The sequence below is a fragment of the Diadema setosum genome, chromosome 12, assembly GCF_964275005.1.
Source record: "Diadema setosum chromosome 12, eeDiaSeto1, whole genome shotgun sequence".
Classification (NCBI taxonomy): Eukaryota; Metazoa; Echinodermata; class Echinoidea; order Diadematoida; family Diadematidae; genus Diadema; species Diadema setosum.
The window spans coordinates 39,518,385-39,539,742 of NC_092696.1; the positions used below are offsets into that span (position 1 = coordinate 39,518,385).

The 21,358-nt window shown below is 39.9% G+C and overlaps 1 pseudogene; it reads right to left on the reverse strand.

Annotated features, from left to right (window-relative positions):
• Positions 1-21,358, reverse strand: part of LOC140236049 (uncharacterized) — a 49,778-nt pseudogene continuing 28,420 nt past the window's right edge.

The window sequence follows — 21,358 nt, forward strand, 5'->3', positions numbered from 1 at the left end:
TCATGGTGTGAATAATTTGGATCGTAGTTCACGCACTCTCCGTGATTTGCGGGAAACTCCAACATCAATCTCGAAAACAGCTGTCTGTATGAAGGTCCAGAACTGATGAAGAGACTGGCAGTAATGCAAGCCAAAGACAAAGTGCGTCTTGAAGAGTTCATCTACTGCTCCTCCCACCGTACGTGCACCACATGGAATGGCCTTGTGATCGACAATGAGCAAGTAACTGCTGATACAGGCCTTAGAATTTCCAATTCCAAGAAGGAACGGTTGGCTCTGGGTCTGTTTGGTGCCATCCATAAAATCTTGAATGCTCCCTCCACTCTGTGTTTGAAACAAATTACATGTAAACGATGAAACTAGCAGTTACCCTTTTCCCATTTGATAATTCTATCAAAACTCTATCTTTATCATCACTGTTACCATCATCATACATACATACATATCTAGTGGGGGGATCTGAATGTTTTGTGGAAAATGTCTGCAATGTGCAAAGTAGCACAACGTTTTCTGACTTTTTTCTCAATTTAAGAGGCCTGATTAGACTAAAGGCCACCGCATTCGATATTACTTTCTGTCACACAACTCAGCGACTTAAGATCTGAAATAAAACAGAATATACGCACTGTTTATTTCATATGATGGTCGGCAAGTTGTGCGACCAAAGATTTGTATGATATGCAGTGGCCTTCAGGCTGCATGTTGCAGACTATCAAGACTTGGCTGCAAGGGATGCTCCATCATAACTCTTGAGCAAATAGGAAAAGTGCATAAATCACAGGGCTTGTGCATGATGGTGACATCCATGTGCAGCGTAGTCTCCCCTATAACTTGTATCTCGCTCAATTCACTTTATGGTTAATGAACTGAACAGAGATATACACTGTAGCTACATTCTTCAACCAGGACTTTGCACAGAAAATTTTATGAAGGTAGAGGTAGGCTGTAGAGGCCTGGGTAAAAAATGCAAGTATTTTCAAAGCAGGTTTTAAGTATCTGATTGAGAAGAGTCTTTCTAATATGGTTGAGTCATTTCAACTCACACAAAAGGAGACACTGTGAAAATAAGGATTTTAAAATTTCCTTCACAATTATTTTCTTGCTGCAAATTTGTAATCAATTTCAAATATCAAGGCAAAAAGTACTGACCTTTTGTTTATTGATATAACTCTACATTTAGGGCTGTGAAAATGTCACGCTGAAACATATTCCTAGTAGGATTGAAGTATGGCAACCCTGTTTGCAGTAGGTCCATCTCGTTCTAGCGCATTGTCACTCCTAATAATCTTAGGATAGGTTCAGTTTTTGAACAAGCCCAAGGTTCTTGAGCACCCTCTTAGTCCAAGCCAGTCTGAGCACATTCATGAAATTCTTAGATAGACCATTGCTACATCTACTCCCTGTGTACACACATTTAGTCAGTTTTGGCAACATTTTCAAGAATGCAGTGAGAACATGCAAGGTTTGACGAGGGTACTAATAACATTATTTATCTATAGTCCACTTTTATACTGAAAAGCTACATACCTTCTGAAACTGAATAATCCTTGAGATTGCTGAGGAAATGGATACTTTTGCTGAGGCAGCTTTAGACCTCCCTTGGCTTGCAGGAGGCAACAGGCACAAGAGGAGGAGGATGGCAGATGTACCAGAATTCCATTCTGTATTTCAAAATGCAAAATAATAAAATCAAGCAGGCTTTCTAGTAGATCATGGTGAAAAAGTAGGAGAAAAAAAAATAGGTGCTAAATTTCAGTAAAAGTAGGAGAAAAGTAGGACATGCACTTTTTTGTGAGTTTTCGATCAATACTCACCTTGTGCTGAAGAGTCAAACTCACTGTGAACACCTGAAATGATTACTCACTGAGTTCCTACAGTTGCATGTAAAATCATTAACCCCCCCCCCCCCCCTCCCATTTGGACACTCTGGCAAAACAATTAGTAACAATACACATGCAGATTATTCCTAAATCTTAAAAGTGCATGGTGCGCAGATACTTTATTACAATCACATGTATCAGATCAGTAGTCATTGATTGTCTATAATTAAGAACTTTCATCATTCATGCATGAAGAGATGGTCCAGTGAGTAACTTGTGGTCATTTTCGGAACTTGTTGTGATCACTGAAATGTAACTTGTAATGCTCTGAATGATCACAGCTTAATTGTTCCCTTTTTGTAAAAGATTAAAATATTATTTTTCCTTTAATAAATATACAATTCTTGTACTTCCATGGGCTCTGTTCATTTTGACATGAAACTTTGAGTTATCAATCTCATTGGTAATTTCTGTACAAACTCATAGAAGGCAACTTTTACTCAACATTCATTTAAAGGGGAGTTTCAGTAGTTGTTTAGAGGGCGCTATAGCAATATAATTATTTTGAGATTTGAATGGGAAAACTCTTAGGAAAACTGACACAGAATAATCCAAGGAGGGGGCACAACAGGAGTTGTCATGAACAACTTTCATTCTTCACTTATAAAGGTATCTACACACAAAACAACTTGACTGATCTTCTTGTGGATCTGGAGAAGAAGTTTGAAATTTTGAGAATTTTGCACCTTGGGGGCCCTCCCCCTAGGCCCCCATGGGGCTACAGTTATCATTTGAACAACTCTACCCAACAGAATGATTCTCTGCAAGTTTGAGTAAAAGCCGACCATTCGTTCTGCAGAAGAAGATGAAAATATAAAAGTTTACAGATGACGTACACCGCACAACGGACAAGGGACGGCGGACAAAAACGGATGGCAACAGCTCACTTGAACCTTCGGCTAAGGTGAGCTAAAAATGATGCACATGGCCTCGCATCATTTGATCTTTTGACCCCTAGATGACCTTTCACCTCATCATCCTCATCAACTCACATCTGGTAATACCCAAGGATTATTTGTTCCAAGTTTGAACAAAATTGATGCAGAAATAGAGAAATGAGAGCAAGTTCAACAAAAGCCTTTAACATTTTTCTAACACAGCAACAGGAAAAGTGATTACTATGTCAATCTCTGCCAGAACTTTGTTCAGGTGAGACAAAAAGGGGGGTGGGGGGGGGGCACTGAGTGAGGGAGTGAAGGGACAAAGCAGGGGGAGTGTGTGGGAAGGGGTTCTGCCATCAGAATAGCAGAAATCAAGCCAAGTGTATAAAAATATGGACGACGTCCAAAGCAGTCGTCCAATGTCGAGTAATTGAAAGCCGTGCAAATATGGACAGTATTCAAAATGTTGTCTACAGATAATCAAGGGCAAGGGTCAAATGTCAAGGTCAAAGCTTGAGGTCACAGATCATTGTCACGTCCATAGGTATACATATACCAAGTTTGAAGTTGTTTCTCCAAACCTTTCTTGAGATATTACGTGAAAGAGCCATTTTCATGTTTAATCAAGGTCAAAGGTCAAGGTCAAAGCTTGAGGTCACAGATCATTGTTACGTCCATAGGTATACATATACCAAGTTTAAAGTTGTTTCTCCAAACCTTTCTTGAGCTATTACGAGAAAGAGCTATTTTCATGTTTAATCAAGGTCAAAGGTCAATTGTTGACAGACAGACGGAGAGACAGACGGACAAATATGACGGCATAAGGTCTTTCCTTTGGACGACTTAAAAATGTTAAAAGTTAAAGTTAGATGGGTAAAATGCAGGGGAAGGTTTGGAAGGGACTGCCCCATCTAAAGGTAGGGAAAATTTAGCAATTGGCATCTTAGAAATAAACTTTTTCTGATGCACATTTAAGTGAGTACAATATACTTTCAGAGTATTGGAAATTTTTTTTTGTAAAAAAAAAATCCTATGGAGTGAAATAACTAGATGAGGGGATGATCCGGGAGGGAGTCCCTCTCAGGGTGGAGAAAATTTTGTATGGCTACTCGAAAATAAGCATCCTGGCCCACATTTGTGTTGTGTTTATGTGGGAGTGTGATTATGCTCCACGAAAAATTGACCATCACTAGAATGTTTAATGATAAGGTTGGTTTAATTTTAACTTCTGATGACACTTCAGACTCTTTATGAAATTAGAGGGTGCATTCCAGGGAATGTGCAAAAATACCTTCTTTGTTCTGGTCAGAACTGTCAAAAGATGACAGGAGCTCCATGACTGTCAAGTTTCCATTCTGCTTCAGAAGTTGTCGAGCAATTAGTGCCACAACCCTGGGCTTCAATTCAGGCCACTTGGTCAGGAAACGTGAGTGATTCTCAGGAAACATCTTTCAAAAATCTTCTTAAATCTGCCGGAATATATTTTAAGGAAAAGGGGAGAGGGAGAGAGGAAAAAAAAAAATCAACAGCTATCCATAATTTCACAGCAGGAATATTCAAGTCCAGGTCTGATTCTGATTCTAGGGCAAGTAAGACACTGCAGTCTAAAAAGCAGACTCCATTGTTACAACACAACTTTCTATTCTAGAAAAGGCATAACATTTTTTAAGACCACCTCGTTTGGAAAGACGCACCATCACAACAGGAGAATCACAGTCCATGTACTTGCCCACGTACCTGCCAGTCTTGAGGAAATTTATGAAATTTCTGTACACATAAAGTTTAATTCGACACAGAGAGTATAGCTGTTATTGTAATGCCCCAAATCATAGTCACTCTTGCATTACAAAACTTAACAAAGTTGCACATTTCATTTATTTTACGACATTGATAAGTTTGGGAATTCAAGTTGATTTGGCAAATTTAGTATTCCATCTTGATTACATAGGGCAGAAGTATCTTATTTAAACAGGTTTCTGCTACTAGTATATGTTACTGTACAGTATATACATTACATGCTAAACCTATGTAAAAGCCATTGGCATTGTATTAAGATGCCCACTCACTAACCAAGCTTACATTGTCCATTGTATTGAGAAGTGCCATGCACAAAGAAGTGTTCACACTTTATTCATTAGGTCAAGTCTAGCCAGAGTTACAAGCAAGGTGCTACAAAGGAGTTCATTAGCTTTTAAGTACCTTGTTTTGTGTTTACTTCAACCTAGTTGCTGGGCAATGTAAAAGTGGAGCAGTCCAGCTGAGAGGTGTTTTATATGAACAATAATGATTATGATAGTAATGTCTTAATTCTTTGAATGCCTATGTTTTATCAATGGCTTATAAATAAAATATTTTGTGTGCTAGCCATGTTAGATTGCCCATGGGCCCGATAGTGTTAAAAGACAGGTAAAATATTTTGAAATACATACCAAACCAGGAACAGTTTCAAAACAAGGAAACTGTTCCAAGATGTCTGATGCAGTGCGTCCCTCCTTGACCATATGTTGTCTGACAGGGAAAGTAGACTGCATCTTTTCTACAACCAGTCTAGAATCACGTGCTAATGTCGGGCAGTGTTGTAGCCAGTTGAGGTCCTCGTCATAGCTGCAGCCTGCAGCAGGTTGTTGGGTACCTTCTCGGACCTTCCCCGGACCACCATCTGTCCTTGACGGCTTGGGTATGGATGCTTTCTCATCTGTTGTGCGGTTCACATTCTTTATTCTAGCAGCCAGGAACCCTGTATTACTTCGTGCATCAAAAAAAGCTTCCTAGAGTGAAAGGAAAAGTACAACATTCATTGAAAAGTAGATATATTTTGAGATGAATACCCTCATCTTACTTAGAATTCAGAAAGAAAAATATTCTGTTAATCCTTTTACATGAATGTTTCTGAAGTTTTATCAATTCACTGGCCCTTAGAACTTTTTCAGTGAACTATAGGGAACGTACATGTGCATCAAAATTCAAGTGTTAACCCTAAAATAGCAGTTCTTTATAAGACCCATATCCAGAGCTGCCAACTAATATTCCTCAATTACATCATTAGAGAGCTCGAAATCAATTAATTTGGAGAATTCTGTAATCCATCATTTTAACCCCACTCCCTGCCCTTTGGAGATCCCTTGATTAGCATGATGTCACTATCCCGATGAACATAACATTACAATCAACACATGCAATTCAAAAGGCACTGTCACTGAGTATCACTATCACTCGAGTGTGTAGGCCAGTAAAGACTCCCCTCCCCGCCGGTCTGGCAATGCCTTGCACGTTACGAAGCAAGCGTAGTCGATGAGTGCATGTACTCTGTGCATGCTGGACGTACGTGCGTGTGAGTGAGCCGAGAGTGAACAAAGGAAACAGAGAGAAAGGAAGAGAGAAGTTCGGGAATCGTGAGAACAGCAATTATAGATCAGACGAACATTGCTGTGATCAGGCAGCTCACCAAATGAGCTCGCTAATCGCGGGACGGTCCCGGGGCTAGGACAGTACACAGAGAAGCTGGGTTGTCAATTTCAGGTATCTTGGGAACGGTCATCACGGAAGCCGACTAGAACAGATGGTGATTTTTGTGTATACCCGAGCCCACAAAAGGAGGCGGTCAAAGCAGCACATCCCAGTACTATAATCTACACAAGTGCTCTCCCCCCCCCCCCCGCATTCATAAAAAGGGCCATGGCTTTGTATTGGTAAGGTCATAGCAAATTTGGTATAAAAGTTGTGCAAGAAAGAAACTAGAAATGTTGCTCTGGCGACTGGTATGCCTCCGCCATATCGCATTATTCTCCAAATAAGTACAGTGAATATATTGCCAACTAGAGACCACAAGTTGACATGATGGGCAAATAAACATTACGTGGATCTGTTAATTATATAGTTTTAGGGGTATATTTAGAGCCACTTTCAATATATGGAATTAAGCGAAAATTTCCACTTTCGTAGTACAATGTAGGCCCTTAGTTGATCTTTGATCCCGCAGCCAAAACCTTTCTGAACAGAATCATTGTACAGTAATACTTATTTACACCTAGTTTGACTCGATCAAGTTTATGCATTGAGCACTCATAAGACATGGAGAAAAAATCTCATTTCTACACTAAATAGAATTTTTGTAGTTTAACCTGACCTTTGACCCCTGACCATTGATCCCCCTGACCTTTGACCCCAAGCCCCCTCAAGAGAATCACTGTCAGGCAATACATGTATATGCATTAAGTTTCATGAAGATATCTTGACCCAGTTCAAAAATATGAAGAAAAATGTGAAATTTTAGCACTTTCACTTGACCTTTGACCCTTGACCTCATGGCCCAATTTTTTCCTCAAGGTATCTTTGTCTGGTAATACATGTATACACAAAGATTCAAGAAAATACCTCCAGGGATATCCGTTGCAGAGATATGAGGGAAATAGTGAAATTTTGAGCATTTGACCTCGACTTTTGACCTTGAGCATCTGGACCCAAAAGTTGATAGGCTCAACTTCACCCCCTCATACATATATACATGCCAAGTTTCATTAGGATACCTTACTCGGTTTTTTAGTTATGCTGTCCGCAAAATTGATTACGGACGGACGGACGGGCAACCCAAAAACATAATGCCTCCGGCGACACTTCGTGGCGAGGCATAAAAAGTAATAAAACGCTGCGGTGAATTCATTGCAAATTACGCACTAATCTCACAGAATGTTGGGGGGGGGGGCAGATCCCCCCTTCTATGGTTGTAAATAGTAACCTAGAATAGTGATGAAACCTTACCATTGACTGCACAAACACCAATCAATTAAAAATAATTATAAAAAATCATGAGAGAAACAGAGAAGATAAGATTTTCTGCCTGAGAGTGAACTTTGTGCTACATCACTTTTTCCATTTGTTTACATGTTAATTTATATTGGTTTCTCAGCTATCGGGTTGGTTTGGAGTTATATTTTCACATTAATGATTTTAATGCATCAGAAATCAGACACGAGAGTACAACTAGAACTATCACTGAAAGTGATTAATACCCCCGCCCGGCAGTATTGCTTTAAGATATATTATGTTGTTACCATGGCACCACTTTCTGCCACTATTGAAAACATATCTCTTGTATATGTACACCCCAAGCAAACATCCATGTCAAATTTCATGAAAATCTAAAAAAAAACAACAAACTAAAGTTCACAACACAAGATTTTCCCCTATTTTTGCCCATTATAAGTATCCTGTTACCATGGCAACACACATTTTGGCACTGTTGAAAAATGTTTTGTACACCTACATTGTATACCCCGAGACAAACCTCTGCGCTGAATTCCAAGAGATTTGGTAAAAAACTGATGAAGTAGTTTGTGACACAGGATTTTTCCCCATTTTTGAGTATGCCATTACCATGGCAACACTTTCTGCCACTAATGAAAAATATGTCCTGTACATTATATACATCCCCAGACAAACATCTTTGCCAATATTGCATGAAAATCAGAAAAAAAAAAACTGAGGATAAAGTTCAAAACACAAGATATTTTCCCACTTTGCCCATAATATGTATGCTGCAAGGATGAGATTGGGAAATCTTGGAATCAGATGAGTTTTTTTTTTTTTTGACTTTGATCTGTACCCCTCCTAAGAGTGGGTATGGGAGGTGGGTGTTCCCCCCTCCAGCGGAAAATTTCAAAAAGTAAGTGTGGAAAATGCGTGTCAAAATGCAATTGGAGGAGAAATATTGATATTGGTTTTATTTATAATCCATGTAATTACCACAATACTGCTACGTAATTATCCATCAACAGTCTTCATTTCTTGCAAAATTATTTAAAAACAGTATTCATTTTTATGCCAAGCAATGCAGAAAATCCCTGTAAAATCCACATCATTGCAAAGAAATAACTGCAACCAAAACAAACCCCAGCTTTTTTTGCCAAAAGTATGCATACAGCTACCATGGCAAACACACTTTCTCCCATTACAAAACAATATGTCTTCCACATGTTCACCCCAAGGTATAAACATCTAAAGCCGAGCTCCCACAATAGGTTGTTGAGATCGCAGTGCTTGCGGTTCAAGAAATCGCAAGCGATCACTGCCGCAAGCGGCAAATTTTGAACATGTTCATAACGTTGCGGTCATCTGCTACAGTGCTTGTGATCAGCTGATTTCCACAAGCCTTGTGTTCGCTGCTTTCACACAATGTGACTTGACAATTCTAACTGGGTGACCACAACCATCCGCAAGCACCACGATCATAAAAAGCTGCATCGTGGGAGCCCGCCTTAACCCAAATTTCATAAAAATCAGTCAAAAACTAAGGACGAAGTTCGCAACACGAGATATTTTACCCATTTTGCCCAAAGTATGCTGTGCACATGGCAACCCAAGTTTCAATTCTGCCAGACAGTCAAATAATGTGTCATGCACAGAGTCCTACACCCCAAGGCACACATCTGTGTCAAGTTTCATGGAAGTCGGTCAAAAAATGAGGTACTTCGCGACACAAGATTTGCAACGGACCGCCCGACATCATGCTGATTCCTATGTACCCCCTTAAAACTTCATTTGGCGTGGGTGTAGTTAAACAGTTTTCTCACTACTTTTGCACAAGCCGACATGACTTTTAAAGGAACATTAACTCGGTCAACGTGTTTACTTGATGGGCCAAAATTGAGATACTCTCAACTGATTTTTAGTTATGCTGTCCACAAAATTGATTACTGACAGACGGGAGGAGGGACGGAATGACAGACAACTGGGAAACATAATGCCTCTGGCGACACTTCATTGCGAAGGCATAAAAAAATTGGGAATGAAGTTACATGCTTAACCCATACCTGCCCAACACGAGCCACCTTTGCGAACCCAGGAAAGAGAAGGTTTAACCATTAGCTTGCATACAAATCTCTTCAGAGCCTCTGCAGATTCCTGAAATTCTCAGCTTCGTTTTGATATGGCTTGCAAAGCTTGAAATGGTACAAACTAGTACACTCTAAATCTAATTCTTCACAAACTGATAAAATTCATAAAGTGCAAATTTATGAAACAGTCAGAAATCTTAGCAGTTTATAGGTTAAGCATAAAATCATTAGATCTTTAAAGCCCTGTTTTTCCTCCTGTTCCCCACATGTAATATTTGAATATATCTGAGAAGAAAGAACACATTATAATACTTACATGACCAGTGCTAGTAAATGGATCCTTAAGGCTTGGAAACAGAGTGACTATCCCCATGGCATACTTGGTTTTCGTCCCTGTCTTTGGATGTTTGCTAAGAATTAAGAGTATGAAAAGGATGCACATCTGCAGTATGATCTGAACAATCGTATACATGTGACTGGCTCTGTCAAAACAGAACTTAAGTTGATAAAAATCTGAAATATCATATTGTTTGACGTAAGATCTGTTTTGACAGAGCGAGTTGCATCTTTTAATCATTAGGGCATTTAGAGGCCCTCTCCTCTCACTCGACTAGAATTTCTTTCACATTTGCTCATTAATTGTTGTTAAAATGTATAAGACATGCATAAATTTTCTAATTTGAATGTTTTTCTTCATTTTGATAATTGAGAAAAGTAAAGAAATCATAAAAATGATACTTTTGTTGCACTTGCACGATACAAGCTTTTTTTTTTTGTTTCTTTATGATTAAGGAATCATGTGCCAATTCCCTAATTGTTTGCTACTTTCATGTCCCTTACTTGTGAACAGTTTTAAGTAAAAATAAACTGATTTGTAATCACTAATCATCAATTGAAATTCTTGAATTCAATGGTTCATAATGATGAAACAGATTCTTAAAAAGTAGAATATCTTGAAATGTGAATTTGAAGTTTCATTACGGGCTTACATTATGAGAAAGGAAATTTTGCTGGCACATACCCATAGGTTGCTTGCATGTGGGCTACCAATACGTTAACCATCTGCCGTCTTGTTTTATCCTGAAGGGATCCGTTCAGTTCATATTCTTGGAGAATGACATCACCTCTGTTCCGCAAAATTCCACGTACAAACTGTGAAAGGTACATGAAATCAAATCAATTAAGAAGGCATAAGTATACATGTATATCATGGAGTTAAGGCGATGGAATACATTTATAGTTGTATAGTTGTAAGGTTTAAATCAGTGGCAGTTCTAAGAAGGGGGGGCTTTGGGGGTTGAACCCCCCCCCCCCCCCCAAGAAAAAAAAAATCGCTCAACCCCTCCCCCCATTCCTGTTTTAGCCTTATTTTCATTTGTTTTGTTGTGTTTCTTGTTTTTTAGCTTGTCATCTACGGCGGAAGGGTGACCCATCATGTACGGTTATGTACCCCTATTGAGATCAATGAAACGAAAAAAGAAAATTAGTTTCAAAAAAAAAAAAACGTGCCTGGTTTAAATATTGTTAAAATCAATTTTAATGTACACTTGTAACATATTATACCTTCAATTTTTCCATAAGTGAATTGAACAAAAAACTAGAAATGTCGCTAAGGCGACTGGTATGCCTCCGCCATAATGCATGATTCTCCTAATAGGTCTATAGTACATGTAGACAATGTGTCATTACATTTTCACAAAATTGGCAAAATATTAAAATGACAAGTTTGTCATAAATGTCTTGAATGTTCACCTTCCTTGACTTAGGTTTAATTGGATGAATAGGAGAGCATGTATTTGGGGATTTAAGGACTTTAACTTGACTTTGCAGGGGTCGCACTTAACTTTTTTTTTAACTAGCCAGGCGGACTACTTAGAATCAATTTTGACACTGAAGCAATATTTTGGCTAGCCAGACGGACTAGTTACTTCAAAATTTTATGATTTTTAGCTAGTCCGACATGATTTTGGGTGGCCAATGGCCAGCGGACCATCGCCAATTTCGAACCCTGCTTTGACCCATTCATAAGTTTATGCATTGAGAAATTTTCAAGGTATGGAGAAAGAGTGCAATTTCTGTATTAAAAGTTCATTGATACCATTTTCATCTGGCCTTTGACCCTAAAATTCATAGAATAATCACTGTCAGGCACAACATGCATAAATACGTAGTAAGCTTCAAGATATTAAACTTGAGCCACTTCTGAGATATGGAGGAAAAAGTTAGTTCAGCACTTTCCCTTGATCTTTGACCTTTTAGGCAAACAAGAAAAAAAGAAGAAAAAAGAAAGCTTCCAGAAAATCTCTATTACGTTATACACGCGTACATCAAGTGTAAAAAAAAAAAGATAATCCCGCTGGCATTGCATAAATATGAGGGAAATAGTAAAATTTTGAAGTGTTGCCCTTGACCTTTGACTCCTGACCTTTGACCCATGAACCCTAAATTCTCTGGATAATCACTGCCAGTCAGTACATGTATATATAGTATGTTCCATGAAGATACCTTGAACGATTTCCAAGATACGTAGAAAAAAGTGAAGTTTTGATATTTTTACTTGACCTTTTGACCTTTGACCCCAAACTTTCACCAGAGAATCTTAATTGTGTAATACATGTATACACTAAGTTTCAAGAAAATATCTTCAGGCATTACATAGATATGGTGGAAATAGTGAAATTTTTTCGTATTTGACCCTGACCTTTTGACCTTTGACCTTGAGCATGTGCACCAAAAAGTTGATAGGCACAACTTCACCCCCTAATACACATACATGCCAAGTTTCATTAGGATACCTCAAAAGGTTTTTTAGTTACGCTGTCCACAAAATTCATTACGGACGGAAGGACGGACGGACGGACGGACAACCAGAAAACATAATGCCTCCGGCACCACTTCGTGGCGGAGGCATAAAAAGAGCCTCAGGGGGTTAATGCTCACCTGAGCTGAGGATAAATTCGCATTTAATGCAAGCTCCTTATGGGCTAACTGCAAAACAAAGTCAAGGTTAGAACTGTGACATCCTACTCAGGATTTACATACCTATTTGTGGGCCTCATGGCCATGGGGATACCCTCTGAAGTGCCATGAACAGTTTCCGTTCCAGACCTATAAAGGCACTTTTTACACCATATAACTTTTGATACAAGGCAGTATGTAACTATTCCCCTTTAGGATCAAGAAGAAGGTGAGCACATGAAATTTAAAACTTTTAACTTTTGGATCTCACCCCCGGCCCCCCGGCACCCCCTCCGCACAAGTCTCCATGGAGGCCACAGGTACTATTTGTACAAGGTTTCCATCCCATACCCACTGGCAAGATTCCTAGCAGGTTTGGATAACATGAAACCTTGCATTTTGAAAAAAGTGCCACTTCCTGCTGGGTGCCCCCCCCCCCCACCACCACCACCGTCTAAAGGAGTCATTCCAGGAATTGTCATAAACAATACAATAAACAATAATATACATCTAACAAATCAATACATCTCGTCTCCTACATGTATACTTCTCAATCTGGAAAAGAAGATGATTGATCAAAATTTCCCAGAGGTTTACCCTTGGAGGAACCTCCCCTAGCAGCCCATGGAAGCCACAGGCACCATGCAAACAAATATCAACCCCTACCCATTCCTACATAGTTTGGATAAAATTTAACCATGCAATTTAAAACAGAGAAAATACCAGCTAGTGCTTCTCCCTTGGAGTGCCCCACCTCCACATTTGTTACCCCCTCCCCCTCAGGGGCCTCAGGGGGCCATCCCAGCAACAGTCATAACAATTAACTTACATATTCGTCACTTTTAGTATAATTAAAGGTTAACTACATGCGATATAACTTAATTGACTGTTGTACTTCTAGATCTGGAAATGTCTGAATTTTGCAATGTTTTTCCCCTTGGGGATACATGTACACAATAGCTAATAGACTATAGAGCACACACAAAAATGCCCTTTGACCCTTTAAAAGATGGAACCCTGTGGGCAGCACCATCAAAAAACCTAGGTGGGTAGATTTTACCAAGATACACCTTCATGCAAAATTTGAAAGAAATCCATCCACAAAAGCTGATGAGAGACCGCACACAAGAATGTCAACCAAAATGACCTTTGACCCTGTAAGAAACGGAACACTGGGGGCAGCACCACTAAAAAAGCTAGGTGGGTAGATTTAATTGCCAAGATACACGTCATAAAAATTTGAGAGAAATCAAAAACAAATGCAGCGCACACAATGTGGCATGAGAAAATTAACCAAAATTACCTTTGACCCCATAAAAGACAGAACACTGGGGGAAGCACACCCAAAATCTATGGGCTTGTAGATTACATCATGGTAGCCTCCATACCAAATTTGAACAAAATCTAGCTGTTAACAAATTTGACCTCTAGAGCGCACTCAAGCTATGCACAACTAGAAATATCACTTAAGGTGATTAATACCCCCGCCCCGTGACGACAGTCTTACCAAAGGAATGATCTTTCCTTTATCTTCTGCCATTTAAATGCCGTTACCATGGCAACGCAGCTTCCGACACGTCCGAAAAATATGTCTTGCACATCTTCCCACCAAGACTATTGTGTGTGCCACATTTCATAAGCTTTTGTCAAAATCTGAGGAAGTAGTTCAATCCACAAGATCTTTCCTTGATCTTCCGCCATTAATATGCCGTTGCATGGCAACGCAGCTTCCGACACGTCCAAAAAATATGTCTGGCACATCTTCCCACCAAGACCAATGTGTGTGCCACAGTTCATGAGCTTCAGTCGAATAGAGAGGAAGTAGTTCAATCCGCAAGATCTTTCCTTGATCTTCTGCCATTTATATGCCATTACCATGGCAACGCAGCTTCCGACACGTCCGAAAAATATGTCTTCCACATCTTCCCACCAAGATCAAGGTGTGTGCCACATTTCATAAGCTTTGGTCAAAAAACTGAGGAAGTAGTTAAATCTGCAAGATCTTTCCTTGATCTTCTGCCATTAATATGCCGTTACCATGGCAACGTACTTTCGGGTACTGTCGAAAAATGCGTCTTGCACATCTACAACCAAAGGCACACATCTGTACCAAGTTTCATGGAAATTAGGAAAAAACTGAGGAAGTAGTTTGCAACACAAAATTTTCCATCATTTTGGCTCATAATATGTGAGCTGTTACCATGGCAACATTCTTTTTGTCACTGTCAAGAAATGTGTCATGCTGACCTATATCCTAAGACAAACATTCAATATGAATTCCATGAGAATTGGAAGAACACTGATGAAGCAGTTTTGCCATGAAGCATTTTGCCCTATATTTTACGAATAACATGCCGTTACCATGGCAACGCACTTTTTGCCACTGCGGAAATATGTGTCTTGCACATTAACATATTCAGATGAACATCTGTACCTAATTTCATAAAAATTGATCAAAAACTGTGGGAGGAGTTCGCGACACAAGATTTGTACTCATTTTTGCCCATAGGTTCTAGGAACAGTACCCCCTGGAAAACCACCCTCCGGATAACTACCACCCGGATAATTACCCCCCAGGACAATTCCCCCCTAGGGCAATTACCCCCCGGACAACTACCCTCCAAGGGCAATTACCCTCCAGGGTAATTACCCCCTAGGACAACTACCCCCCGGACAACTACCCTCCAAGGGCAATCACCCCCCAGGGCAATTCCCCCTTAGGAAAACTACCCCCTGGATAACTACCCCTCGGATAACTACCCCTGGATAACTACCCCCTCGGATAACTACCCCCTGGATAACTACCACCCGGATAACTACCCCCTGGATAACTACCACCCGGATAACTACCCCCTGGGTAACTACCCCCCGGAGAACTACCCCCTGGGTAACTACCCCCAGGATAACTACCCCCCGGATAACTACCCCCCGGATAACTACCCCCCGGATAATTACCCCTCGGATAATTACCCCCCGGATAAATACCCCCCGGATAATCACCCCTCCGGATAATTACCCTCCGGATAACTACCCCCCCCCCCCCGATAATTACCACCAGGATAATTATCCCCAGGTTAATTACCCCCTCCTCCGATAACTAGACCCCAGATAACTTCCACCCGATAACTACACCCTCCGATAACTTCCCGAGGATGATTACCCCGGATAAGCAAGCCTACAACTCCCCCTCCCCTATAACTATCAAGACGAAAATTACCCAAGGACAGTGCACCACGCCAATTACCCCCTGGGTAACTACCTCCCGGGTCATTGCCCCCCCCCCCCCCCATCTTACCTTTAATAAAAAGAATATCATTACTACAGGAAACGAAGTTCTTTGTATTATTTGCCAGGAATCACGGAGATGCCATACTGACACATCATTTTATGAAAACAAAATCTTAAAGATTTACGATTTGTATCGTTTGCACTTAGGACAATTTATGTAAAAGCTTAATTTCTCCCTCTGTATTTTGACTCTATGTTCATAAAAAACGAAGCTGTCCCTTCATATCCTACCCGGTAATCCAGTAAATGTCAATGCCTTTAACCAAACTATTTTCTTTTACTGTTCCGAAATTTCGGATTTCTCTTGATAGTATAGTATAAAAGAAGTTTTAAGTTTGAATGCCTCTACCATTGAACTAAAGACATTTTGAAGAAATGTTACACTTCAGAATGAGTTAAACTTTTTGCAATATTTTTTTAACCACAATTGTCTATCGTTTACCACAACTCCATGTAACACTTCTTTATTTTGAGGAGCTTATATCTCATGCCTCACGTGCCCTGGTTTTGACCCATCATCTTCCTCTTCCCTCTCGCTTTTCTCTGTCCACTGTGAAGGTAGTCTATTCCTGTCATTCATAACTCACCTTTCCTCTTTCTCTCAATACAAGGGATTTATCTCGTGTGTGTTCATGTGCAGTGCAGTCCCGTTAAAACGAAATGCTCAGGACCGGCAGTTTTTTTTTTTTTTTCGTTTTAACGAAATTTCGTTGTAACCGAACAAATATAATATGCAATGTATAACGAAAAGAAGGAAACCACGCATAAAAAAAAATTTGTTTGTTGAATCCTCATCATACGCTGGAAAGCTATGTGAAATGGGAGAATACCTTTTTAATTTCGTTTAAATATTAAATTTTAAAAAGAGCATAAAGTTGTTTGTGTTGTCACACATGTGTAGAAAATGACGGTGTAGGATTTGGTTACAGTTCGCTATTCCAAAGGTTCTTTTCTTACTAAAGTACGTTACTCCGAAGACTCCTTATTCCGAAGTTTCGCCATTCCCGATGGTTTGTTTATGTGAAGGTTCGCATTTCCGCAGAATCATTATTCCGAAAGTTCATAATCTAGATCAAAATAATATATTGTTCATTTTCCGAAGGTTCGTTGATCTGAAAATAAAATGAGGTTCGTCATTCTGAAGGTTTATAAATCCAAAAAAAAAAAAGAAATAGGTTCACTAGTCAGAAAGTCCGTTGTTCCGAAGGCTTTTTCATCCGAAAATGAAATAAGGTTCGTTATTCCGAAGAAATTTTGTTAATGAAAAAAAAAATGAGAAAGGTTAGTTATTTCGAAGATTTATTTATCTTAAGACGATTATAAAGATTGCAATTCTTAAGTTTTGTTAGTGTACTCTCCTTTTTCCACCATGGATTAACGATACTTTTTGTAATGTTCCGATTAACGAACGTTTTGAATTCCTATCATTTTCGGACTAACGAACCGTATAAGAATAAGAATAAGGACCATATTTTATTATCGAATTAACGAACCTTTGGAATAACGCCAAAATGTGCTTAATAACAAACCCTCTTTCATTTCCGAACTAACGGACATTTAGTTGTATCAGAATCTGTGTGTTTTGTATTAAAGGACTTCGGAACAATGAAACAAACCTTATCTGAATTCAAATTATTTTATTACAACAACGCAAGTTCCCCTCGGAAACTGTGCGTGATATACGGAGTGAACATTTAATGATGCGTTCGCTCATGCAGAGACGCTTTAATAATGCTTGTTCCGCTACGCATTTTCGAATGCGATCCGCATTTCGTTATAACGGAGCGCATTTCTTTTGTTTTTCTTTGTCAGTGGCGCTCAGAAAAGACTTCGTGATAACGAAAATTTTGTTATAACCGTCTTCGTTATAAGCGAAATTTGTACCATAGACTTTAATGGCGATAATTTTGGGACCAGAAGTTTTGCTTCGTTATAACGAAATTTCGTTATAACCGTGTTCGTTGTAACGGGAGTGCACTGTATCTTTATTTGTGTACTTCGTCTCTGTCTTAATTTGCTTTCTTTGCATTGTTTCATCAATTTTGTAACTATTTTACTGTTATACCGTTAACGCTCATTTCAGAATTGCCCTACTGCATTATTGGGCATATTAACAACTAGTATATCAAGGATGTGGGAAGAGATTGTCACCTCCTTGGTATGATCACTGCAGAACATTACCTCCCTTGACAATTACTCCTTATTAAAATTAGGCTCCAAACAATCACCCCTCTTACAATAACTCTCCCCCAGAAAATTACGTCTCTCATTGTTATTTTCGAACACATTAGCTATTTGAATTGAAAAAAAAACCCAACATTTTTTCATATCGTCTGGTTTTGGTCGAGACCTAACTTCAGGTTTTAAACATCTTTTGGGTGAGATAATTAGAAACCCCTTACGAAATATTAAAGAGCATGTAATTCCAAGAAGGATTCAATTTTTTGAGAAAAAAAAATACTCTTGAAATGGCCGGGATAAAACAGAGCAGCCCTATAATGTAAAAAGGATTCTGTCAACTACAACTCTCCCTAGATCTATTCAAAAAGAGGGTGCAGGACAAAAGACTTCGTTAACAACTAGGGGTGTTTTGTAAAAAAAAAAAAAAATACCGTTAAACTCGTAATATTTTACTCTTTCTAATGAGACTAACTTATATTTGAACTGGATTTCCTCTTAAAGTGTCGAGAACATTTAATTTGAAAACTAGCACAATTCTACTTGTATGTAAAACAAGCTGTAATTTTACTCTCATGACAGATTAGGGCACCTTTTGATAAAAGTTGCCAGTTATGACATCTTGTTAGTATCTAATAATTTCAATAAAACCATGGGTTCTGCTTGATTGATAAGCTCGAGTCACTGACTTGTTACCATGGACCTGCTTTGATCGACCTACAACGATTGGTAATTGTGTGGAACTGACAGCTTGTCAGGACTGATAACTTTCATAAAACCGTGCCCGGATCCTATCAGAAATTATGGCTTTATATCGAAGAGTCCCTCGCTAATGTTAAGGGAATATGAATTGCAGTGAAATCAACTCTCCTTTTCTTATGTTTATCGTCTATCATGTGTTATAACGGTTGAAAATAAATGACAAGCCAAAAGAGTGATGACAGTGTAAGAGAAAGGTGCATCTTCTGATATTATGAACTTATGGAAAATATACGACGGGTGGTAACTTTCGGGGGGCGGGGAGGGAGGGTTGTCCAGTAGGTAAGTATCAGGAGGGGGCGGGGGGGGGGGGGTAGTAATCCGGGTGGTAGTTATCCTGGGGGTAGTTATCCGGGGAGTAATTATCCGGGTGGTAGTTATCCTGGGGGTAGTTATCCGGGGGGTAGTTATCCGGGGGGTAGTTATCCGGGGGGTAGTTATCCGGGGGGTAGTTATCCGGGGGTAGTTATCCGGGGGTAGTTATCCGGGGGGTAGTTACCCAGGGGGTAGTTCTCCGGGGGGTAGTTATCCAGGGGGTAGTTATCCGGGGGGTAATTATCCAGGGGGTAGTTATCCGGGTGGTAGTTATCCAGGGGGTAGTTATCCGGGTGGTAGTTATCTGGGGGGTAGTTATCCGGGTGGTAGTCATCCAGGGGGTAGTTACCCAGGGGGTAGTTATCCAGGGGGTAGATGTCCTAGGGGTAATTGCCCTTGGGGGTAGTTGCCCTAGGAGGGTAGATGACCGGGTGGTAGTTTTCCTAGGGGGTAATGGCCCTGGAGGGTGATTGCCCTAGGAGGGTAGTTGTCCGGGGGGTAGTTGCCCTAAGGGGGAATAGACCTGGGGGGTAATTATCCGGGTGGTAGTTATCCGGAGGGTAGTTGCCCAGGGGGTAAGTGCCCGGATACGTTGCCCATAATATGCCGTTACCATGGCAACATACTTTTGGGTACTGTCAAAAAATACGTCTTGCACATCTACAACCCAAGGCACACATCTGTGCCAAGTTTTATGGGAATCGGTTGAAAACTGAGGAAGTAGTTCGCGACGCAAGATTTGCAACGGACCGACCGCCCGACCGCCCGCTGATTCCTATATACCCCCTTCAAACTTCGTTTGGCGGGGGTATAAAAATCGGCATTTTACCCAAAAAAGACGGAACACTTGGGGCAGCATCACCTTAGGTTATACGGGGGGGGGGGGGCATTATTAACAATATAAACCTCCATACAAAATTTCAAAAGCAAACAGAATCAAAATTGGCTCATAAATGACAGAGAAGTAGCAAATTGAAGATTTTAATCACACACGGACGCACACACGGACACACGGACGGACACACGGACGGACACACACATGTACGGATCCCGTTTCATAGTCCCCTGCTCGAACTCGTTCGGCGGGGACAACAAAAAGTACCTACTCTGGGATACATTTCTGTTTCTTATTCCTGACTTGTTAAATACTGGTAGTTAAAAAATCACAGGTATTGTTCTGAGGTCAGATAAAGCCATCTCTAAAAGAATTTTGGTGAAGATTTGTAGTGACTTGCAAAGGGGATGCCCTACCTTAACTGACATATGAAATCTGTTTGGGTGATAATAACATTATTTGTCTGATGAGTCCCTCACATTAACCGTTGGTTCTGATGCATGTAGCTCAGACTGAAATAAAGCAAAGGTAAACTATTTTTCCCCAACCTTACCTCACGATAGTCAGTCAGTGTATCTGACTCTTTGATGGCATCTAATCGTGGTCTTTTTTTTACGGAAGCCAATGCTTGATTCAGATTCTGTACTACTCAGGGAAGAGGAGCTGGTATCCACTCTGACAGTGTCTGCACTAGCGATGTTATATACATCTGAACCTTTAGTAATGAAAGAGAGAAGACGACTTACAGTTTTTACACAATGAATACTAGCATGTATTCAAACACTTTAATGCATTCCAAGTAGCAGCTAGGGTAATTAGAATTGAATACCCTGCTTTGGGGAAAACCAGGGTAACTTGCAATTTCCCGGCAAATATCAGTAATGAGTTCCTCCCCCCAGGCAGGAAATACTGGGAAATACCGGGAAATACTGGGAAATACCTTGGCAATTCCAAATTGTGTACATTGTGTGGAAGTTGTATGAGTTGAACCTAAAGTGCTAATAGTCATTAATGCCCTCTACTGGCAGTATTTTATTCAACAAAACTACCTTCTGATAAATTTTTGGTGAAAATAGATGTTTTAAACCTCTTTTTGTATTTCAATAAAGGAAATTAAGTTTAAGGCATAACTAAAAAACAGTTATTTTGTTTTATTTCACTAAACTACATGACTTTTTTTACTACTTGGACCATGGACATTAATTGTTAAAGCATCAACTTCTTAGTTTCTGAAAGTGGAAAGTTTCACAAGTATTCATGGTACATACCGATACATGTATCTTCAGATTTTTTTTATTGCACATCAACTATGTAATCCATACTTCTAAATTCTTTGAGATTGGCTCTAAACTAGAGCACTCGGCCGGGGGACCCGATCGAGCACATGTATCCCCCGAACCCGCCCCCCCCCCATACCCCATAAGCAGTCCC